Here is a 6894-nt window from a genome sequence, read left to right as displayed (position 1 = left end):
TTTTTTGGTTTTTCTCCGGTACCGGGAACCGAACTCACGACCTTGTGCTTGCCAGGCAGGCGCTTTGCCGGTGAGCTAAATCCCCAGCCCCTAGCCTGGTATTTTAAAAAATGTTTTATTTTATTTTGGTACTGGGGATTGGACTCAGGGTCTTCACGCACTGAGCTACATCCCAAGTCCTTTAATTTTTTTTTTTGAGACAAGGTTTGCTAAGTCACTCAATCGCCAAGACTGGGTTTGAACTCATGATCTTCCAGCTTCGGCTTCCCGGGTTGTTGGGTTTTTGGGCTTTTGCCCCCTTGCTTGTTTTTAATTTTTTTTTTTTTTTGGTACCGAGAATCAAATTCAGGACCTTGCACTTGCCAGGCAGGGACTGTGCTGCTGAGCTATATCCCTGGCATTTTATGTTTCAAAAGTGATTTAATTTTACAGAATCAGGCCAAGCATAGTGGCACATACCTGTAACTCCAGCACTCAGGAGGCTGAGGCAAGATGATTGCTGTGAGTTCGAGGCCAGCCTGGGCTACTTAGTGAGTTCAAGGGCAGCCTGGACTTCATAGCAAGACCCTGTCTCCAAAAAAAATTTCTTTTAACAGAATCATTTTTGAAAGGCAGCTTTTGTTAGGGAAGACCTTCAGAAAACCCACACAGGAAACTTCTCCTCTTTAGGTTCACCATGTAAAGATCATTTAGTTCAACAGTTTTATTAAGATATCATTGGCATGTAAAAGCTGTATATATTAAGGGATACAACTTGATGCTTTGACATATGAACACATTGTGAAATGACTATCACAGTTCAGCTAACTGACATAGCTATCGGCTCTACATTGTTACCATTTGTGTATTGTCTTGGTTACTTTTCTCTCATTGCTGGGACAACACACCCCACACCCAAAATTAAGGAAGGAAAGGTTTATTTAGTTCAGTTTGTGGCTGTTTCAGTCCATAATCAACTGGCTCCAAGACAGAGTGGCGCACGGCAGAGGGCAACAGTTCATGGCGGTGGAAAACAGCAAAGCAAGAGCAAGAGGGGAGGGGGAGCAGACCTCTTTCCCTCCCTTATATTGTATATCAACTATCCGGCCACCACCACACCACCTGTGTGCACTCCTCTTCCACAAACTGAGGATGTTTACAAAGTAAGGACCCTGCCCCCTCAATCACGTAGTTAAACTTTTAAACTTCTCAAGGTGACACAATGAACAGCATCCTAGAGCAGTAAGGGCATGTCCTTTTCACTCCAGGATGTAGAACTGCTGAGTTACTTAGTTAAGCTTCTAGATTCCTCAAGCTAATACAAGGTATCCACTATAACATGTATGCATTGAAAATACTTAAAATAGCTTCATTTAGAACAAATTTCTGTATAAAATACAGTACTGTTCATTATCACAATCATGCTGTACACTAGACCTCCAGAACTTGTTCATACTGCATAGTTGAAACTTTGTATCCTTTGACCAGTAATACCCATTTTCCCTCTCCTACCCATCCCTAGTAACTACCACCCTGACTACTCTCCATTCCATAAATAAGAGATCAATAAGCCCATTTTTTTCATTTGGGTGGTAGAGCAGGCTGAGAGCACCAGGAACTTTAGGAGTTTATTCTCCATTGTCTCTTTCACATCCTTCTTAATCTTTTCAGCCTGCTCTGAGTCCCTGGCAGACAGCTATGTAGCCTACATCAGCAGTGGGCTCACATTTCTGGCTTCCAAAAGTATTCAGCCACTGAGAGGCACCAAGTGTCTGGGCATGGCACAAGAGACAAGTGAGACTACATCTACTGGAAGAGAAAGTAGGTAGAAAGCCTGGAGACTAAGTGTAGGCAGAAAGTTTAGAACAAAACCCAGACTGCGTGAGAAATACTTCAAATAATGAACAAGTGGCTCTCATATTATTAAAAAGCTTTTGCACAGCAAAAGAAATCACCAACAAAGTGATAAGAAAACCCACAATGTCTGAAAAAATGTTAGCCAGTTGTCACTCAGACAAAGGACTTCTAACTAGAACATATAAAGAATTGAGAAAATCAGATCCCCCAAATTCAAAGACCCCATCCAAAAATGGGCATCTGAGATGAATGCACACTTCTCAGATGAAGAAATACAAATGGCAAATAAATACATGAAAAAAATTTTCAACATCATTGGTCATTTGAGAGATGTATATTAAAACAACACTGAGATTCCATCTCACCCCAGTAAGAATGGCTACCATCAAGAAATCAATGAACAACAAATGCTGGAAAGGCTGTGGGGAAAAAGGAATGCTTTTTCACTCTTGGTGGCAATGTAGATTGGTCCAATCACTTTGGAAATCAGTGTGGAGATTCCTCAGTAACTAGGATTAGAGGTCCCACTTCATCCAGTTATTCCCTATCTAGGAATTTTTCCAGAAGAATTAAAAACATCATACCGTGGTGATATACGTGCACCCATGTTTATAGCAGCACAATTTGTCATAGCTAAATCTTGGGAAACAACCCAAATGCCCATCAACAGAGGAATGGATAAAAAAGATGTGATATTTTTATACAATGGAGTATTACTCAGTTATAAAGGATAAACTTGAGACTTTTGAAGGTAAACAGATGCAACTTAAAATCATACTCATAAATGACGTAAATCACGCTCATATGTGTAAACACTGTATTGTGTCCCTGGTGTGAGGAACTGAAGGAGTAAATGAGGTCTAAAATGCACAATAGATATTGTGCAATGGGAAGAAAATGTTCAAAAGGAAAAAGGAACTAGGATGGGTGAAAGGGGAAAGGACAGTAGGGAACAGGGAAAAACACAAGGCAGTTATACAATTAGTGTCTCTTAGCTCATTAGAAAGGAAGGTGTGTGCTAATATCAGTTGGAGAAATTTTTATGCCCATATCTTGCACACTGAGCAACTACTTTAAAGATAACAACAAGTAATGCATTAACTATTATTATTCTCCTGTTATTTTTTTATAGCTTAAGAATTTATTTGTTTGCAACTAAGCTTGTTAACACTATATAATGAAAATGTACGAAGAATAATATTGCACTTTTTGGTTAGAATTAAGTCAAAGACATTCGTTAATAAGGAATCTTTGAGTGTGAATATTCCAGAAATTTCTCTCTCCTATTATTTTATTATGAAATTTTGTTTTACCCTTTTTCCATAAAATAAAAAAAAAAAAATTAAGAGACAGGTGAGGGCATGGCTTACCTTGCTGTCTCCCTGCTTGGGCCACATTTCTGACTGGAGCAGCAGCCATCACTGTTTATGATCCCTGTTGTGTGGCCTCTGTCAATTGTTCGAGTTCTTGTGGGGATTTTCTTAATAAAAGTATTGCATTTCCTTCTCTCATCTTCTTTCTAAGGGTTGGTAAAGCCTTCTCACACTTCCTAACTAAGTTCCTCACTATTCTTTATTTATATGCTTAACCTGGCCCAATTTGCTGTAATTTCTTTCACTGAAGTCTCTACTTGAACACTTACTGATGAATTCTGCCTCAACTGTAAGACATGAGTGATTAAGGTGCCACAAAGACATGCATATTCTTTGCTCCCTAAAGGATATATTATGTATCTGAAACAAAGGATGAAAAAATATATATAAAATTTGCAAATTCTTCATAAATGTCTTGTAGCCCAAGCATATACTTGATTATGTCATATCACATCAAATGGAACTTTTCCTGTTGTTTGAGGACTGGGTTTAAGAGACGATAATTACATCCTAAAGATGGCTTCTGGACTTATTAACATAGAAACTGATGAGATCTGTTCAATTTTCCCTTGAGATCTTAGCTTGGTGCCAATTTCCAATGTGCATATGTATTATATATTCATATATATGTATGAATATATAATTAGATTAGATTCATATATATGTATGAATATATAATTAGATTATATATATAAGAAGATTAATTATGGAGATATAGTGTCCCAAGACAATGTGGAGCTTAGCAGAGAATACTGAGTGTTTTCTCATACTTATCCATGGATGAAGAGAGAATGGTGTGCTCTACTCAACCGAGTCCAGAGTGCTCCATGAAAATCATTTGTATAGAGTAAGGGAGATGAAATCCCTTCACCATATTGTGTTATTGAATTTGGCACTTAAACCTTCCTTATATTGTTCAGTATGCAATGAAAAAAATATTTAAGGAACCTACAGTTCTAGAGATTCATGGGACATAGTTGCACTATGTTTTGTAAAGGCTAAAGTGAACAGTGTACTATGTGGTTGGAACTGAGCCATCTCAATGACTTATACCCAAGTAAACTTCCTGCTCAAATGAGGCCCCAGAAAAGGAAATGACAGGACAGTGAACCATTGAGATCAGTGGGCATGGTAAGAAGTCTGAACTTGCTTACCATTACAAAAATATTCAATGACATGGATTTTGGACCCTGGCTTAAAAGGACATCTACATTTTAACATCACAGTTAAGACTTTTGAACAAAGCAAAAGCAAAATAATAGTTTTGAGGAGTGAAGAAAATTGTGAAGCAAGAGTAACATATCAAAACACCCTCTCTCCTTACCTAGTATGCTGTCAGACTGGCTCAGGTCTAGGCTTAAGAGAAGGAAGTACTCTTTACTTGGATAAGATGTTAACTTATTGGTATGTACGAGGCTTCACTTGTGTAAATTCAATACAAGACTGCTTAACTATACAACTACAAACAGAAAAGAGTTGACAACCAAAAATAACATTTAGCACAGGGAAAGAAACCTATAGAAAAGGCTGAAAGTGTGAGAAAGGAATAAAAAACTTTTCCTCCTAGTTTATAGCATATTATGTCCAACTTGTTTAATAAACTAGTAATCCTTGTTTTAGATTTTTTACTCAAGAAAAATCTTGCCTGTTAAAATTTTGAATAGTGAGAGACGATTGTCTTGAGTTATTTTCTGGATTACAAGTCCTAACTGAAGGATACCAAAACAAGCCTGGGAAGAAAGTACCCTTCTTGCCATACTGCTTAGGGAGTTTTTTGGTCCCTTTAACAAGAGTGAAGCATCAAGAAGTAAATACTCACTCTCCTATCATATCTGTAAACAGGTTTAATTAATCCAGTTGTGGGCCCTGAGCCATTATGATTATTGTTCAGATCTGAATGTAGTAGGAAGTAATACAAGAAAGATGTAGGCTTTATGTAACAATTTTAAAGAAGCAAATCTGAAACTTATAGTCTCTTGATAGTCTAAAGTCTCACCTTTTTCATTTTTGAAGGAAGCAAGGTAATCTCATTGTCAAAAGGGATTTCAACTTTGAATGAATCTTATATTGGTGATGAAAAGGTAATCACAAGGCTTGGATTAAGTTTCCCAACAGTTTATTGCATAGAACTAGAACTCATTTTTCTGCCACAATGAGATGGGGTTTCTCCAGGTATATTGCTAGGAAATGGGAATAAGACCCTTTTGAGAAATCTTGTAGGGAATGAGATCAGAGGTTGGCGTATATTTACAAATTTCTGTACAATGAATATTATGGAGTGTTCTTCAAGCTCTCTTTCCCCCACGTATGCTTGGAAGCTAGAAGGGGAAGAACAGAGTCTGGATCCATGAAAAGGTGAGATTATACTCACATATAAAGTAAAGGGGCTGGGGAGATAGCTCAGTGGCACAGTGCCTGTATGGCAAGCAAAATGTCCTGAGTTCAATTCCCAGTACCAAAAAAGAGACACTGTTTTAAAGTATTATATTATATCATATGTGCTCATTGATACATTGAAATGTATGAAATTTTATGTAATTTATGGGGTACAATGATTTTTTTTGTACTGGAAATCGAACTCAGGACCTTACACTTGCCGGGCAGGCACTGTGCTGCTGAGCTATATGCCTGGCCCTGCAATGATTTTTTGATACGTGTGTATATTGCAAAGTTTTCAAATCAGGATATGCATTCCTATCTTCTCAAATGTTCATCATTTCTTTGCGATGTAAATATTCAAACTCCTTTTTTGTACTACACAGTAGATTATCATTTCTATTGTCAACCTATTGCACAATAGAATACAAGGAAATATTTCTCCAGTCTGTTTATAACTTAGTTCTCACTGGCCAACCCTTCTTTCCTCCTTCATTCTACGTTCCTCTTTTGTTGAGCTCAACTCCCATAAAATGAATGTTTTAATTTCTTTTTTTAAAAATTTATTTAAAAGAGTAAAAGAAGGATAACGTAGTAATAGGGGAATTTACCGAATTACAGACCAAGTGGTAGGACATTATCAGTGGTTGTTATTTTACATATTGGTATCTTCAAGATAGTTTCTCAGGAAAACAAATAGACAAATAGTGAGTTACAGACAAAAATGGTAGGAAATTATCCATGGTTGTTGTACTATACTTTGGTTTCTTCAAAGTGGTTTCCAGGGAAAACAAATAGAGCTATACATGAGTGATAAATTAAATAATCACTGACTATTCTCAATGGTTATTGTTGAAAACACATAGTACTAAACATACATCCATTTACACAATAGCATAGGAACGATAAAAACATTACAGACTTATGGACAGATTGGTAGGAAATTATCAATGGCTGCTGCAATACATGTTGGTATCTTCAAAGTGGTTTCTCAGGAAAACAAAGATATGCAAGAAAGAGCTAACAAGTAGTTACAGCCCAAGGGTTGTGAAAAATAGTGGATTACCTCCTCATCAGTGACTCTTTTCACTGAGGTGTGATGGCAGGAAGGAAGGCCAGGATTGAAAAGAAGGACTGAGAGGCTAGCACCAGTGTCCAGCAATAGGCTATTTACTTTTTCCTTTATAGTCATGATTACGTGGGGCTCCTCCTTGAAGATAATGGGCTGGCCAGAGGGAGAAGGCAGAGTATGCCTTGGGCCTCTTCATTCCAGTTGGACCAGCTGGTAGGAGGGGTCTGAGCTCTGGGG

The 6894-nt window shown here is 37.6% G+C and overlaps 1 protein-coding gene across 2 annotated transcripts in view; it reads right to left on the bottom strand.

Moving 5' to 3' along the window:
- Positions 1-6894, bottom strand: part of LOC102011439 (interferon-inducible GTPase 1-like) — a 25607-nt gene that overhangs the window by 2649 nt on the left and 16064 nt on the right. Inside the window, exon 1 of one of the 2 annotated variants that reach the window (XM_013512404.1) lies at positions 460-482. The exons of the other annotated variant lie outside the window; for it this stretch is intronic. The gene's annotated coding sequence lies outside the window, so the exon portion shown is untranslated. Of the gene's footprint in view, positions 1-459; positions 483-6894 lie in introns of those variants that run through there. 2 annotated transcript variants of the gene reach the window in all.

The sequence above is a fragment of the Chinchilla lanigera genome, unplaced genomic scaffold (assembly GCF_000276665.1).
Source record: "Chinchilla lanigera isolate Chin_1 unplaced genomic scaffold, ChiLan1.0 scaffold00014, whole genome shotgun sequence".
Classification (NCBI taxonomy): Eukaryota; Metazoa; Chordata; class Mammalia; order Rodentia; family Chinchillidae; genus Chinchilla; species Chinchilla lanigera.
This window is presented reverse-complemented; position numbering and strand designations above follow the sequence as displayed.